Here is a 14,926-nt window from a genome sequence, read left to right as displayed (position 1 = left end):
AGAAGAGAAAAAGCTTACAGCACCTGGTATTCCCAAGCGGTCTCCCATCCAAGTACTAACCAGGCACAACCCTGCTTGGCTTCCGAGATCAGACGAGGTTAGGCATATTCAGGGTGGTGTGGCCGTAAGCAACAATGTCTGTGACAAATGTAAATTGTATAGGTACTGGAATCATACGGTTCCTCTATATAACCAGATAATTGCAGAGAAAGGCTGATAAATAGTGGGCACATCTTCTTCCCTGATGTGATTATTCTCTCCAGCTGAAAATGAGACTCTCAGATCACTTCGTGTCTGCCAACAAAGCAGCAGCAGCTGAAGATGACCAACTTCCTCATGTGTCACAGGGCGATCAGACCTTGCAACAAAATACATGCAGGTGGTAGAGAGAAGAGAAAAAGCTTACAGCACCTGGCATTCCCAAGGGGTCTCCCATTCAAGTACTAACCAGGCCCAACCCTGCTTGGGTTCCGAGATTAGTCGAGGTCGGGCATATTTACGGTGGTGTGGCCGTAAGTAACAATGTCTGTGAAAAATGTGCATTATATAGGTACTGGAATAATACAGTTCCTCTATGTAACCAGATAATTGCAGGGAAAGGCTAACTTGTTGTGGGCACATCTTCTTCCTTGATGTGATTATTCTCTGCAGCTGAAACTGAGACTCTCAGATCACTTCGTGTCTGCTAACAAAGCAGCAGCAGCTGAAGATGACCAACTTCCTCATGTGTCACAGGGCGATCAGACATTGCAACCAAAGACATGCAGGTGGTAGAGAGAAGAGAAAAAGCTTACAGCACCTGGTATTCCCAAGCGGTGTCCCATCAAAGTACTAACCAGGCCCAGCCCTCCTTGGCTTCCGAGATCAGACAAGGTCAGACATATTCAGGGTGGTTTGGCCGTAAGTAACAATCTCCGTGACAAATGTGCATTATATAGGCAATGGAATCATACACTTCCTCTATGTAACCAGATAATTGCCTAGAAAGGCTGACTTGTAGTGGGCACATGTTCTTCCCTGATGTGATTATTCTCTGCAGCTGAAATTGAGACTCTCAGATCACTTCGTGTCTGCCAACAAAGAAGCAGCAGCAGCTGAAGATGACCAACTTCCTCATGTGTCACAGGAGGATCAGACGCTGCCACAAAAGACATGAAGGTGGTAGAGAGTAGAGAAGAAGCTTACAGCACCTGGTATTACCAAGTGGTCTCCCATCCAAGTACTAACCAGGCCCAACCCTGCTTGGCTTCCGAGATCAGACGAGGTCGGGCATGTTCCGGGTGGTGTGGCCGTAAGCAGCAATGTCTCTGACAAATGTGCATTATATAGGTCCTGGAATCATACGGTTCCTCTATGCAACCAGATAATTGCCGAGAAAGGCTGATGTGTAGCGGGTAAATCATCTTCTCTGATGTGATCATTCTCTGCAACTGAAACTGAGACTCTCAGATCACTTCATGTCTGCCAACAAAGCAGCAGCAGCTGAAGATGACCAACTTCCTCATGTGTCACAGGATGATCAGACGTTGCAACAAAAGACATGGAGGTGGTAGAGAGAAGAGAAGAAGCTTACAGCACCTGGTATTCCCAAGCAGTCTCCCATCCAAGTACTAACCAGGCCCAACCCTCCTTGGCTTCCGAGATCAGACATATTCAGGGTGGTTTGGCCGTAAGCAACAGTCTCTGTGACAAATGTGCATTATATAGGCAATGGAATCATACGGTTCCTCTATGCAACCAGATAATTGCCGAGAAAGTTTGATGTGTAGCGGGTAAATCATCTTCTCTGATGTGATCATTCTCTGCAACTGAAACTGAGACTCTCAGATCACTTCATGTCTGCCAACAAAGCAGCAGCAGCTGAAGATGACCAACTTCCTCATGTGTCACAGGGTGGTCAGACGTTGCAACAAAAGACATGCAGGTGGTTGAGAGAAGAGAAAAAGCTTACAGCACCTGGTATTCCCAAGCGGTCTCTCATCCAAGTACTAACCAGGCACAACCCTGCTTGGCTTCCGAGATCAGACGAGGTCGGGCATATTCAGGGTGGTGTGGCCGTAAGCAACAATGTCTGTGACAAATGTGCATTATATAGGTACTGGAATCATACAGTTCCTCTATGTAACCAGATTATTGCCGAGAAAAGCTGATAAGTAGTGGGCACATCTTCTTCCCTGACGTGATTATTCTCTCGAGCTGAAACTGAGACTCTCAGATCACTTCGTGTCAGCCAACAAAGCAGCAGCAGCTGAAGATGACCACCTTCCTCATGTGTCACAGGGTGATCAGACGTTGCAACAAAAGACATGCAGGTGGTAGAGAGAAGAGAAAAAGCTTACAGCACCTGGTATTCGCAAGCGGTCTCCCATTCAAGAACTAACCAGGCCCAACCCTGCTTGGCTTCCGAGATCAGACGAGGTTGAGCTTATTCAGGGTGGTGTGGCGGTAAGCAACGATATCTGTTACAAATGTGTATTATATAGGTACTGGAATCATACACTTCCTCTATGTAACCAGATAATTGCCGAGAAAGGCTGACTTGTAGTGGGCACATCTTCTTCCCTGATGTGATTATTCTCTGCAGCTGAAACTGAAACTCTGAGATCACTTTGTGTCTGCCAACAAAGCAGCAGCAGCTGAAGATGACCAACTTCTTCGCGTGTCACAGGGTGATCAGACGTTGCAACAAAAGACATGGAGGTGGTAGAGAGAAGAGAAAAAGCTTACAGCACCTGGTATTCCCAAGCGGTCTCCCATCCAAGTACTAACCAGGCACAACCCTGCTTGGCTTCCGAGATCAGACGAGGTTAGGCATATTCAGGGTGGTGTGGCCGTAAGCAACAATGTCTGTGACAAATGTAAATTGTATAGGTACTGGAATCATACGGTTCCTCTATATAACCAGATAATTGCAGAGAAAGGCTGATAAATAGTGGGCACATCTTCTTCCCTGATGTGATTATTCTCTCCAGCTGAAAATGAGACTCTCAGATCACTTCGTGTCTGCCAACAAAGCAGCAGCAGCTGAAGATGACCAACTTCCTCATGTGTCACAGGGCGATCAGACCTTGCAACAAAATACATGCAGGTGGTAGAGAGAAGAGAAAAAGCTTACAGCACCTGGCATTCCCAAGGGGTCTCCCATTCAAGTACTAACCAGGCCCAACCCTGCTTGGGTTCCGAGATTAGTCGAGGTCGGGCATATTTACGGTGGTGTGGCCGTAAGTAACAATGTCTGTGAAAAATGTGCATTATATAGGTACTGGAATAATACAGTTCCTCTATGTAACCAGATAATTGCAGGGAAAGGCTAACTTGTTGTGGGCACATCTTCTTCCTTGATGTGATTATTCTCTGCAGCTGAAACTGAGACTCTCAGATCACTTCGTGTCTGCTAACAAAGCAGCAGCAGCTGAAGATGACCAACTTCCTCATGTGTCACAGGGCGATCAGACATTGCAACCAAAGACATGCAGGTGGTAGAGAGAAGAGAAAAAGCTTACAGAACCTGGTATTCCCAAGCGGTGTCCCATCAAAGTACTAACCAGGCCCAGCCCTCCTTGGCTTCCGAGATCAGACAAGGTCAGACATATTCAGGGTGGTTTGGCCGTAAGTAACAATCTCCGTGACAAATGTGCATTATATAGGCAATGGAATCATACACTTCCTCTATGTAACCAGATAATTGCCTAGAAAGGCTGACTTGTAGTGGGCACATGTTCTTCCCTGATGTGATTATTCTCTGCAGCTGAAATTGAGACTCTCAGATCACTTCGTGTCTGCCAACAAAGAAGCAGCAGCAGCTGAAGATGACCAACTTCCTCATGTGTCACAGGAGGATCAGACGCTGCCACAAAAGACATGAAGGTGGTAGAGAGTAGAGAAGAAGCTTACAGCACCTGGTATTACCAAGTGGTCTCCCATCCAAGTACTAACCAGGCCCAACCCTGCTTGGCTTCCGAGATCAGACGAGGTCGGGCATGTTCCGGGTGGTGTGGCCGTAAGCAGCAATGTCTCTGACAAATGTGCATTATATAGGTCCTGGAATCATACGGTTCCTCTATGCAACCAGATAATTGCCGAGAAAGGCTGATGTGTAGCGGGTAAATCATCTTCTCTGATGTGATCATTCTCTGCAACTGAAACTGAGACTCTCAGATCACTTCATGTCTGCCAACAAAGCAGCAGCAGCTGAAGATGACCAACTTCCTCATGTGTCACAGGATGATCAGACGTTGCAACAAAAGACATGGAGGTGGTAGAGAGAAGAGAAGAAGCTTACAGCACCTGGTATTCCCAAGCAGTCTCCCATCCAAGTACTAACCAGGCCCAACCCTCCTTGGCTTCCGAGATCAGACATATTCAGGGTGGTTTGGCCGTAAGCAACAGTCTCTGTGACAAATGTGCATTATATAGGCAATGGAATCATATGGTTCCTCTATGTAACCAGATAATTGCCGAGAAAGGCTGATATGTAGTGGGCACATCTTGTTCCCTGACGTGATAATTCTCTCTAGCTGAAAATGAGACTCTCAGATCACTTCGTGTCTGCCAACAAAGCAGCAGCAGCTGAAGATGACCAACTTCCTCATGTGTCACAGGGTGATCAGACGTTGCAACAAAAGACATGCAGGTGGTTGAGAGGAGAGAAAAAGCTTACAGCACCTGGTATTCCCAAGCTGTATACCAACAAAGTACTAACCAGGCCCAACACTGCTTGGCTTCCGAGATCAGACGAGGTCGGGCATATTCAGGGTGGTGTGGCCGTAAGCGACAATGTCTTTGACAAATGTGCATTATATAGGTAATGGAATCATACGGTTCCTCTATGTAACCAGATAATTGCCGAGAAAGGCTGACTTGTAGTGGGCAAATCTTCTTCCCTGATGTGATTATTCTCTCCAGCTGAAACTGAGACTCTCAGATCACTTCGTGTCTGCCAACAAAGCAGCAGCAGCTGAAGATGACCAACTTCCTCATGTGTCACAGGGTGGTCAGACGTTGCAACAAAAGACATGTAGGTGGTAGAGAGAAGAGAAAAAGCTTACAGCACCTGGTATTCGCAAGCGGTCTCCCATTCAAGAACTAACCAGGCCCAACCCTGCTTGGCTTCCGAGATCAGACGAGGTTGAGCTTATTCAGGGTGGTGTGGCGGTAAGCAACGCTATCTGTTACAAATGTGTATTATATAGGTACTGGAATCATACACTTCCTCTATGTAACCAGATAATTGCCGAGAAAGGCTGACTTGTAGTGGGCACATCTTCTTCCCTGATGTGATTATTCTCTGCAGCTGAAACTCTGAGATCACTTTGTGTCTGCCAACAAAGCAGCAGCAGCTGAAGATGACCAACTTCCTCACGTGTCACAGGGCGATCAGACATTGCAACAAAAGACATGTAGGTGGTAGAGAGAAGAGAAAAAGCTTACAGCACCTGGTATTCCCAAGTGGTGTCCCATTAAAGTACTAACCAGGCCCAGCCCTCCTTGGCTTCCGAGATCAGACAAGGTCAGACATATTCAGGGTGGTTTGGCCGTAAGTAACAATCTCCGTGACAAATGTGCATTATATAGGCAATGGAATCATACACTTCCTCTATGTAACCAGATAATTGCCAAGAAAGGCTGACTTGTAGTGGGCACATCTTCTTCCCTGATGTGATTATTCTCTGCAGCTGAAACTCTGAGATCACTTTGTATCTGCCAACAAAGCAGCAGCAGCTGAAGATGACCAACTTCTTCACGTGTCACAGGGTGATCAGACGTTGCAACAAAAGACATGGAGGTGGTAGAGAGAAGAGAAAAAGCTTACAGCACCTGGTATTCCCAAGCGGTGTCCCATCAAAGTACTAACCAGGCCCAGCCCTCCTTGGCTTCCGAGATCAGACAAGGTCAGACATATTCAGGGTGGTTTGGCCGTAAGTAACAATCTCCGTGACAAATGTGCATTATATAGGCAATGGAATCATACACTTCCTCTATGTAACCAGATAATTGCCGAGAAAGGCTGACTTGTAGTGGGCACATCTTCTTCCCTGATGTGATTATTCTCTGCAGCTGAAACTGAGACTCTCAGATCACTTCGTGTCTGCCAACAAAGAAGCAGCAGCAGCTGAAGATGACCAACTTCCTCATGTGTCACAGGAGGATCAGACGTATCCACAAAAGACATGAAGGTGGTAGAGAGTAGAGAAGAAGCTTACAGCACCTGGTATTCCCAAGTGGTCTCCCATCCAAGTACTAACCAGGCCCAACCCTGCTTGGCTTCCGAGATCAGATGAGGTCGGGCATTTTCCGGGTGGTGTGGCCGTAAGCAGCAATGTCTCTGACAAATGTGCATTATATAGGTACTGGAATCATACGGTTCCTCTATGCAACCAGATAATTGCCGAGAAAGTTTGATGTGTAGCGGGTAAATCATCTTCTCTGATGTGATCATTCTCTGCAACTGAAACTGAGACTCTCAGATCACTTCATGTCTGCCAACAAAGCAGCAGCAGCTGAAGATGACCAACTTCCTCATGTGTCACAGGGTGGTCAGACGTTGCAACAAAAGACATGCAGGTGGTTGAGAGAAGAGAAAAAGCTTACAGCACCTGGTATTCCCAAGCGGTCTCTCATCCAAGTACTAACCAGGCACAACCCTGCTTGGCTTCCGAGATCAGACGAGGTCGGGCATATTCAGGGTGGTGTGGCCGTAAGCAACAATGTCTGTGACAAATGTGCATTATATAGGTACTGGAATCATACAGTTCCTCTATGTAACCAGATTATTGCCGAGAAAAGCTGATAAGTAGTGGGCACATCTTCTTCCCTGACGTGATTATTCTCTCGAGCTGAAACTGAGACTCTCAGATCACTTCGTGTCAGCCAACAAAGCAGCAGCAGCTGAAGATGACCAACTTCCTCATGTGTCACAGGGTGATCAGACGTTGCAACAAAAGACATGCAGGTGGTAGAGAGAAGAGAAAAAGCTTACAGCACCTGGTATTCGCAAGCGGTCTCCCATTCAAGAACTAACCAGGCCCAACCCTGCTTGGCTTCCGAGATCAGACGAGGTTGAGCTTATTCAGGGTGGTGTGGCGGTAAGCAACGATATCTGTTACAAATGTGTATTATATAGGTACTGGAATCATACACTTCCTCTATGTAACCAGATAATTGCCGAGAAAGGCTGACTTGTAGTGGGCACATCTTCTTCCCTGATGTGATTATTCTCTGCAGCTGAAACTGAAACTCTGAGATCACTTTGTGTCTGCCAACAAAGCAGCAGCAGCTGAAGATGACCAACTTCTTCGCGTGTCACAGGGTGATCAGACGTTGCAACAAAAGACATGGAGGTGGTAGAGAGAAGAGAAATAGCTTACAGCACCTGGTATTCCCAAGCGGTCTCCCATCCAAGTACTAACCAGGCACAACCCTGCTTGGCTTCCGAGATCAGACGAGGTTAGGCATATTCAGGGTGGTGTGGCCGTAAGCAACAATGTCTGTGACAAATGTAAATTGTATAGGTACTGGAATCATACGGTTCCTCTATATAACCAGATAATTGCAGAGAAAGGCTGATAAATAGTGGGCACATCTTCTTCCCTGACGTGATTATTCTCTCCAGCTGAAAATGAGACTCTCAGATCACTTCGTGTCTGCCAACAAAGCAGCAGCAGCTGAAGATGACCAACTTCCTCATGTGTCACAGGGCGATCAGACCTTGCAACAAAATACATGCAGGTGGTAGAGAGAAGAGAAAAAGCTTACAGCACCTGGCATTCCCAAGGGGTCTCCCATTCAAGTACTAACCAGGCCCAACCCTGCTTGGGTTCCGAGATTAGTCGAGGTCGGGCATATTTACGGTGGTGTGGCCGTAAGTAACAATGTCTGTGAAAAATGTGCATTATATAGGTACTGGAATAATACAGTTCCTCTATGTAACCAGATAATTGCAGGGAAAGGCTAACTTGTTGTGGGCACATCTTCTTCCTTGATGTGATTATTCTCTGCAGCTGAAACTGAGACTCTCAGATCACTTCGTGTCTGCTAACAAAGCAGCAGCAGCTGAAGATGACCAACTTCCTCATGTGTCACAGGGCGATCAGACATTGCAACCAAAGACATGCAGGTGGTAGAGAGAAGAGAAAAAGCTTACAGCACCTGGTATTCCCAAGCGGTGTCCCATCAAAGTACTAACCAGGCCCAGCCCTCCTTGGCTTCCGAGATCAGACAAGGTCAGACATATTCAGGGTGGTTTGGCCGTAAGTAACAATCTCCGTGACAAATGTGCATTATATAGGCAATGGAATCATACACTTCCTCTATGTAACCAGATAATTGCCTAGAAAGGCTGACTTGTAGTGGGCACATGTTCTTCCCTGATGTGATTATTCTCTGCAGCTGAAATTGAGACTCTCAGATCACTTCGTGTCTGCCAACAAAGAAGCAGCAGCAGCTGAAGATGACCAACTTCCTCATGTGTCACAGGAGGATCAGACGTTGCCACAAAAGACATGAAGGTGGTAGAGAGTAGAGAAGAAGCTTACAGCACCTGGTATTACCAAGTGGTCTCCCATCCAAGTACTAACCAGGCCCAACCCTGCTTGGCTTCCGAGATCAGACGAGGTCGGGCATGTTCCGGGTGGTGTGGCCGTAAGCAGCAATGTCTCTGACAAATGTGCATTATATAGGGCCTGGAATCATACGGTTCCTCTATGCAACCAGATAATTGCCGAGAAAGGCTGATGTGTAGCGGGTAAATCATCTTCTCTGATGTGATCATTCTCTGCAACTGAAACTGAGACTCTCAGATCACTTCATGTCTGCCAACAAAGCAGCAGCAGCTGAAGATGACCAACTTCCTCATGTGTCACAGGATGATCAGACGTTGCAACAAAAGACATGGAGGTGGTAGAGAGAAGAGAAGAAGCTTACAGCACCTGGTATTCCCAAGCAGTCTCCCATCCAAGTACTAACCAGGCCCAACCCTCCTTGGCTTCCGAGATCAGACATATTCAGGGTGGTTTGGCCGTAAGCAACAGTCTCTGTGACAAATGTGCATTATATAGGCAATGGAATCATATGGTTCCTCTATGTAACCAGATAATTGCCGAGAAAGGCTGATATGTAGTGGGCACATCTTGTTCCCTGACGTGATAATTCTCTCTAGCTGAAAATGAGACTCTCAGATCACTTCGTGTCTGCCAACAAAGCAGCAGCAGCTGAAGATGACCAACTTCCTCATGTGTCACAGGAGGATCAGACGTATCCACAAAAGACATGAAGGTGGTAGAGAGTAGAGAAGAAGCTTACAGCACCTGGTATTCCCAAGTGGTCTCCCATCCAAGTACTAACCAGGCCCAACCCTGCTTGGCTTCCGAGATCAGATGAGGTCGGGCATTTTCCGGGTGGTGTGGCCGTAAGCAGCAATGTCTCTGACAAATGTGCATTATATAGGTACTGGAATCATACGGTTCCTCTATGCAACCAGATAATTGCCGAGAAAGTTTGATGTGTAGCGGGTAAATCATCTTCTCTGATGTGATCATTCTCTGCAACTGAAACTGAGACTCTCAGATCACTTCATGTCTGCCAACAAAGCAGCAGCAGCTGAAGATGACCAACTTCCTCATGTGTCACAGGGTGGTCAGACGTTGCAACAAAAGACATGCAGGTGGTTGAGAGAAGAGAAAAAGCTTACAGCACCTGGTATTCCCAAGCGGTCTCTCATCCAAGTACTAACCAGGCACAACCCTGCTTGGCTTCCGAGATCAGACGAGGTCGGGCATATTCAGGGTGGTGTGGCCGTAAGCAACAATGTCTGTGACAAATGTGCATTATATAGGTACTGGAATCATACAGTTCCTCTATGTAACCAGATTATTGCCGAGAAAAGCTGATAAGTAGTGGGCACATCTTCTTCCCTGACGTGATTATTCTCTCGAGCTGAAACTGAGACTCTCAGATCACTTCGTGTCAGCCAACAAAGCAGCAGCAGCTGAAGATGACCAACTTCCTCATGTGTCACAGGGTGATCAGACGTTGCAACAAAAGACATGCAGGTGGTAGAGAGAAGAGAAAAAGCTTACAGCACCTGGTATTCGCAAGCGGTCTCCCATTCAAGAACTAACCAGGCCCAACCCTGCTTGGCTTCCGAGATCAGACGAGGTTGAGCTTATTCAGGGTGGTGTGGCGGTAAGCAACGATATCTGTTACAAATGTGTATTATATAGGTACTGGAATCATACACTTCCTCTATGTAACCAGATAATTGCCGAGAAAGGCTGACTTGTAGTGGGCACATCTTCTTCCCTGATGTGATTATTCTCTGCAGCTGAAACTGAAACTCTGAGATCACTTTGTGTCTGCCAACAAAGCAGCAGCAGCTGAAGATGACCAACTTCTTCGCGTGTCACAGGGTGATCAGACGTTGCAACAAAAGACATGGAGGTGGTAGAGAGAAGAGAAATAGCTTACAGCACCTGGTATTCCCAAGCGGTCTCCCATCCAAGTACTAACCAGGCACAACCCTGCTTGGCTTCCGAGATCAGACGAGGTTAGGCATATTCAGGGTGGTGTGGCCGTAAGCAACAATGTCTGTGACAAATGTAAATTGTATAGGTACTGGAATCATACGGTTCCTCTATATAACCAGATAATTGCAGAGAAAGGCTGATAAATAGTGGGCACATCTTCTTCCCTGACGTGATTATTCTCTCCAGCTGAAAATGAGACTCTCAGATCACTTCGTGTCTGCCAACAAAGCAGCAGCAGCTGAAGATGACCAACTTCCTCATGTGTCACAGGGCGATCAGACCTTGCAACAAAATACATGCAGGTGGTAGAGAGAAGAGAAAAAGCTTACAGCACCTGGCATTCCCAAGGGGTCTCCCATTCAAGTACTAACCAGGCCCAACCCTGCTTGGGTTCCGAGATTAGTCGAGGTCGGGCATATTTACGGTGGTGTGGCCGTAAGTAACAATGTCTGTGAAAAATGTGCATTATATAGGTACTGGAATAATACAGTTCCTCTATGTAACCAGATAATTGCAGGGAAAGGCTAACTTGTTGTGGGCACATCTTCTTCCTTGATGTGATTATTCTCTGCAGCTGAAACTGAGACTCTCAGATCACTTCGTGTCTGCTAACAAAGCAGCAGCAGCTGAAGATGACCAACTTCCTCATGTGTCACAGGGCGATCAGACATTGCAACCAAAGACATGCAGGTGGTAGAGAGAAGAGAAAAAGCTTACAGCACCTGGTATTCCCAAGCGGTGTCCCATCAAAGTACTAACCAGGCCCAGCCCTCCTTGGCTTCCGAGATCAGACAAGGTCAGACATATTCAGGGTGGTTTGGCCGTAAGTAACAATCTCCGTGACAAATGTGCATTATATAGGCAATGGAATCATACACTTCCTCTATGTAACCAGATAATTGCCTAGAAAGGCTGACTTGTAGTGGGCACATGTTCTTCCCTGATGTGATTATTCTCTGCAGCTGAAATTGAGACTCTCAGATCACTTCGTGTCTGCCAACAAAGAAGCAATAGCAGCTGAAGATGACCAACTTCCTCATGTGTCACAGGAGGATCAGACGTTGCCACAAAAGACATGAAGGTGGTAGAGAGTAGAGAAGAAGCTTACAGCACCTGGTATTACCAAGTGGTCTCCCATCCAAGTACTAACCAGGCCCAACCCTGCTTGGCTTCCGAGATCAGACGAGGTCGGGCATGTTCCGGGTGGTGTGGCCGTAAGCAGCAATGTCTCTGACAAATGTGCATTATATAGGTCCTGGAATCATACGGTTCCTCTATGCAACCAGATAATTGCCGAGAAAGGCTGATGTGTAGCGGGTAAATCATCTTCTCTGATGTGATCATTCTCTGCAACTGAAACTGAGACTCTCAGATCACTTCATGTCTGCCAACAAAGCAGCAGCAGCTGAAGATGACCAACTTCCTCATGTGTCACAGGATGATCAGACGTTGCAACAAAAGACATGGAGGTGGTAGAGAGAAGAGAAGAAGCTTACAGCACCTGGTATTCCCAAGCAGTCTCCCATCCAAGTACTAACCAGGCCCAACCCTCCTTGGCTTCCGAGATCAGACATATTCAGGGTGGTTTGGCCGTAAGCAACAGTCTCTGTGACAAATGTGCATTATATAGGCAATGGAATCATATGGTTCCTCTATGTAACCAGATAATTGCCGAGAAAGGCTGATATGTAGTGGGCACATCTTGTTCCCTGACGTGATAATTCTCTCTAGCTGAAAATGAGACTCTCAGATCACTTCGTGTCTGCCAACAAAGCAGCAGCAGCTGAAGATGACCAACTTCCTCATGTGTCACAGGGTGATCAGACGTTGCAACAAAAGACATGCAGGTGGTTGAGAGGAGAGAAAAAGCTTACAGCACCTGGTATTCCCAAGCTGTATACCAACAAAGTACTAACCAGGCCCAACACTGCTTGGCTTCCGAGATCAGACGAGGTCGGGCATATTCAGGGTGGTGTGGCCGTAAGCGACAATGTCTTTGACAAATGTGCATTATATAGGTAATGGAATCATACGGTTCCTCTATGTAACCAGATAATTGCCGAGAAAGGCTGACTTGTAGTGGGCAAATCTTCTTCCCTCATGTGATCATTCTCTGCAGCTGAAACTGAGACTCTCAGATCACTTCGTGTCTGCCAACAAAGCAGCAGCAGCTGCTGAAGATGACCAACTTCCTCATGTGTCACAGGGTGATCAGACGTTGCAACAAAAGACATGCAGGTGGTCGAAAGAAGAGAAAAAGCTTACAGCACCTGGTATTCCCAAGAGGTCTTCCATCCAAGTACTAACCAGGCCCAACCGTGCTTGGCTTCCGAGATCAGACGAGGTCGGGCATGTTCAACGTGGTGTGGCCGTAAGCAACAATGTCACTGACAAATGTGCATCATATAGGTACTGGAATCATACGGTTCCTCTATGCAACTAGATAATTGCAGAGAAAGGCTGATGTGTAACGGGCATATCATCTTCTCTGATGTGATCATTCTCTGCAGCTGAAACTGAGACTCTCAGATCACTTCGTGTCTGCCAACAAAGCAGCAGCTGAAGATGACCACCTTCCTCATGTGTCACAGGGTGATCAGACGTTGCAACAAAAGGTGGTAGAGAGAAGAGAAAAAGCTTAAAGCACCTGGTATTCCCAGGCAGTCTACCATCCAAGTACTAGTAGTAGTAAAAATAAAAAGGATGGAAAACATTCAAGAAAAGTGCAAATGAAGCAAGGTTTTTTGGTATAACTATCATGTATTATTCATTTGAACTTTTTTAGAACTTTGAACATTTACAAAACATAAGTAAGATCTCAATCTCAGCTCGGCTGCTGACTACTTGGTCCTGGGGCCTGCTGCTGTCTAGCTCTGGTTCATTCCCGTTTAGGAGATAGCTGATGATTAATGTCATCCTCTTCTAAAAGTCACTGTCAGACTCTGAATTTGATCTTCATATTCTGAAACCTCTTTCTTGACCAAAATCAATTTCAAGGCCTTGTGTGCGATGAATCTTTTGGTTGTTGCGGAGAATCGGTTGTATTAGTAGTTATCACTGGGAAAGCTATATTTATTGCCCCCCCCCCCCCCCCAAAAAAAAAGAGGAGGGGAAAAAAGAGGGAAAATGAAAAATGTGCAGGAATATGATTACAGGTGCAAGTGCTTGAATGTCGGTTTGACACATGCACACGTGTATAATTACAACAAACAGTTTGAAAGTAGTGTTTCTATTACAGATCACCAAGAAGCTGGCTGGCGCTATTGGGGACAGTGCTGCATGGATGATAAACATCGGCAACGAGTTTGGCCAGGTTCTGAACTCTGTTCTGACAACGGGTGAAGGTGCAGGGTTGGAAGAGTTGTGCCATGGCATCGTCACTCGATACAAGAATGCGGGCCAAGCTGAACCTGAGGTCATCTATGTTGACCGGGACTGCTGCAGCCAGTCAGGTGGGTAAAAATGATAAAATTCTTTATCAAATATACGTTTGAAAAACTGTGTGCCACACACACACACACTGTTACCACTCCACTTGTGGGAGGAGTGGTACTGGCAATTGGGCAGCGGCTGACTTTGTTTTTCACAGGTGTGTCTTCAGTGGTCAAACTCTTCCACCCATGGAGGTCTGCAGTGCGCTTGGACAGCTTCCATTTCATGCGACGTTTTAACTGCGGCGTTAAGTTTACGTTAAGTGTCTGTCTGTCTGTCTGTCTGTTCGCAGATGATTGCTCGTCTGTTACTGTGTGATTATTGTTACAATGTTAATAAAGTTTGATAATTTTACTTGAACCAAGAACAGCCTTCACATTTTTATTTAATTTCCCTTTGCAAAACAGGACGACAATGAGTGTGAGTGACATCCATTTAATGCAATTGTCAAAAGTGAAGCCAGAATTACTTGGAGAATTATTTTACATTTATTAACAAAACCCAACACTCTTTGTCTCAACCAAAGATTTTTTAAAAATACTTTCTTTGCTCAATTTGGAATTTGTTTCATTCACTTGTGTTGCACAAATAGTGATACAGATAGATAGCTAGTCTCTCAAATAATTGAGTGTACCAAAAAAAGAGGGGAAAAATGATGGGAGACTTATTTACATTTACAGTTATACACATGTTGTGTGCTCCCCCCTACAGTAGGCTTTAGTAAAGTCCAAAGCACTGTGGTATGTTGGGGTGTTGCCACAATACAGGTTCGAATCCCACAAGAAACATGAAAATTAAACAGATGATAAACCTTGCAATAAGTGCAGAGGTGTGTGTAAACAATGTTGAGAAGATAAGAGAATAGAGAAAAGTGGATATAGTGTACGTTTTTTCTCCTTTTCTTTTTCTCTCTCCCCCCCCCTCCTTCCTCTTTTTTTCCTTTTCCCCCCTTTCGGGCAGTCCCTTTTGCC

At 46.0% G+C, this 14,926-nt stretch overlaps 2 non-coding genes and 32 pseudogenes across 2 annotated transcripts; all 34 read right to left on the bottom strand.

Annotated features, from left to right (window-relative positions):
• Nucleotides 1-11: 11 nt before the first annotated feature.
• On the bottom strand, nt 12-130 carry LOC140308951 (5S ribosomal RNA; annotated as a pseudogene).
• Nucleotides 131-399: 269 nt separating this feature from the next.
• On the bottom strand, nt 400-518 carry LOC140295953 (5S ribosomal RNA; annotated as a pseudogene).
• Nucleotides 519-787: 269 nt separating this feature from the next.
• Nucleotides 788-906, bottom strand: LOC140293072 (5S ribosomal RNA; annotated as a pseudogene).
• Nucleotides 907-1,178: 272 nt separating this feature from the next.
• On the bottom strand, nt 1,179-1,297 carry LOC140299280 (5S ribosomal RNA; annotated as a pseudogene).
• Nucleotides 1,298-1,566: 269 nt separating this feature from the next.
• Nucleotides 1,567-1,675, bottom strand: LOC140295840 (5S ribosomal RNA; annotated as a pseudogene).
• A 269-nt stretch (nt 1,676-1,944) lies between these two features.
• On the bottom strand, nt 1,945-2,063 carry LOC140300020 (5S ribosomal RNA; annotated as a pseudogene).
• A 269-nt stretch (nt 2,064-2,332) lies between these two features.
• LOC140293933 (5S ribosomal RNA) lies at nt 2,333-2,451 on the bottom strand (annotated as a pseudogene).
• A 269-nt stretch (nt 2,452-2,720) lies between these two features.
• LOC140308940 (5S ribosomal RNA) lies at nt 2,721-2,839 on the bottom strand (annotated as a pseudogene).
• A 269-nt stretch (nt 2,840-3,108) lies between these two features.
• LOC140295952 (5S ribosomal RNA) lies at nt 3,109-3,227 on the bottom strand (annotated as a pseudogene).
• A 269-nt stretch (nt 3,228-3,496) lies between these two features.
• On the bottom strand, nt 3,497-3,615 carry LOC140296204 (5S ribosomal RNA; annotated as a pseudogene).
• Nucleotides 3,616-3,887: 272 nt separating this feature from the next.
• Nucleotides 3,888-4,006, bottom strand: LOC140299279 (5S ribosomal RNA; annotated as a pseudogene).
• A 269-nt stretch (nt 4,007-4,275) lies between these two features.
• Nucleotides 4,276-4,384, bottom strand: LOC140295838 (5S ribosomal RNA; annotated as a pseudogene).
• A 269-nt stretch (nt 4,385-4,653) lies between these two features.
• LOC140288706 (5S ribosomal RNA) lies at nt 4,654-4,772 on the bottom strand (annotated as a pseudogene).
• A 269-nt stretch (nt 4,773-5,041) lies between these two features.
• LOC140293932 (5S ribosomal RNA) lies at nt 5,042-5,160 on the bottom strand (annotated as a pseudogene).
• A 263-nt stretch (nt 5,161-5,423) lies between these two features.
• LOC140294268 (5S ribosomal RNA) lies at nt 5,424-5,542 on the bottom strand (annotated as a pseudogene).
• Nucleotides 5,543-5,805: 263 nt separating this feature from the next.
• On the bottom strand, nt 5,806-5,924 carry LOC140293070 (5S ribosomal RNA; annotated as a pseudogene).
• A 272-nt stretch (nt 5,925-6,196) lies between these two features.
• On the bottom strand, nt 6,197-6,315 carry LOC140300199 (5S ribosomal RNA). The gene has a single exon (XR_011914808.1). It is a non-coding gene; the product is annotated as a 5S ribosomal RNA (ribosomal RNA).
• A 269-nt stretch (nt 6,316-6,584) lies between these two features.
• Nucleotides 6,585-6,703, bottom strand: LOC140300019 (5S ribosomal RNA; annotated as a pseudogene).
• A 269-nt stretch (nt 6,704-6,972) lies between these two features.
• LOC140293931 (5S ribosomal RNA) lies at nt 6,973-7,091 on the bottom strand (annotated as a pseudogene).
• Nucleotides 7,092-7,360: 269 nt separating this feature from the next.
• Nucleotides 7,361-7,479, bottom strand: LOC140308918 (5S ribosomal RNA; annotated as a pseudogene).
• Nucleotides 7,480-7,748: 269 nt separating this feature from the next.
• On the bottom strand, nt 7,749-7,867 carry LOC140295950 (5S ribosomal RNA; annotated as a pseudogene).
• Nucleotides 7,868-8,136: 269 nt separating this feature from the next.
• On the bottom strand, nt 8,137-8,255 carry LOC140293069 (5S ribosomal RNA; annotated as a pseudogene).
• Nucleotides 8,256-8,527: 272 nt separating this feature from the next.
• Nucleotides 8,528-8,646, bottom strand: LOC140299278 (5S ribosomal RNA; annotated as a pseudogene).
• Nucleotides 8,647-8,915: 269 nt separating this feature from the next.
• On the bottom strand, nt 8,916-9,024 carry LOC140295837 (5S ribosomal RNA; annotated as a pseudogene).
• Nucleotides 9,025-9,293: 269 nt separating this feature from the next.
• Nucleotides 9,294-9,412, bottom strand: LOC140300187 (5S ribosomal RNA). Its single transcript, XR_011914807.1, has one exon. It is a non-coding gene; the product is annotated as a 5S ribosomal RNA (ribosomal RNA).
• A 269-nt stretch (nt 9,413-9,681) lies between these two features.
• Nucleotides 9,682-9,800, bottom strand: LOC140300018 (5S ribosomal RNA; annotated as a pseudogene).
• A 269-nt stretch (nt 9,801-10,069) lies between these two features.
• LOC140293930 (5S ribosomal RNA) lies at nt 10,070-10,188 on the bottom strand (annotated as a pseudogene).
• Nucleotides 10,189-10,457: 269 nt separating this feature from the next.
• On the bottom strand, nt 10,458-10,576 carry LOC140308907 (5S ribosomal RNA; annotated as a pseudogene).
• Nucleotides 10,577-10,845: 269 nt separating this feature from the next.
• On the bottom strand, nt 10,846-10,964 carry LOC140295948 (5S ribosomal RNA; annotated as a pseudogene).
• A 269-nt stretch (nt 10,965-11,233) lies between these two features.
• On the bottom strand, nt 11,234-11,352 carry LOC140293068 (5S ribosomal RNA; annotated as a pseudogene).
• A 272-nt stretch (nt 11,353-11,624) lies between these two features.
• LOC140299275 (5S ribosomal RNA) lies at nt 11,625-11,743 on the bottom strand (annotated as a pseudogene).
• A 269-nt stretch (nt 11,744-12,012) lies between these two features.
• LOC140295836 (5S ribosomal RNA) lies at nt 12,013-12,121 on the bottom strand (annotated as a pseudogene).
• A 269-nt stretch (nt 12,122-12,390) lies between these two features.
• Nucleotides 12,391-12,509, bottom strand: LOC140288705 (5S ribosomal RNA; annotated as a pseudogene).
• A 272-nt stretch (nt 12,510-12,781) lies between these two features.
• LOC140299615 (5S ribosomal RNA) lies at nt 12,782-12,900 on the bottom strand (annotated as a pseudogene).
• Between the last annotated feature and the right edge of the window lie 2,026 nt (nt 12,901-14,926).

This window comes from Leuresthes tenuis, unplaced genomic scaffold (genome assembly GCF_036924035.1).
Source record: "Leuresthes tenuis unplaced genomic scaffold, fLeuTen1.0.hap1 SCAF_1, whole genome shotgun sequence".
NCBI lineage: Eukaryota > Metazoa > Chordata > Actinopteri > Atheriniformes > Atherinopsidae > Leuresthes > Leuresthes tenuis.
This window is presented reverse-complemented; position numbering and strand designations above follow the sequence as displayed.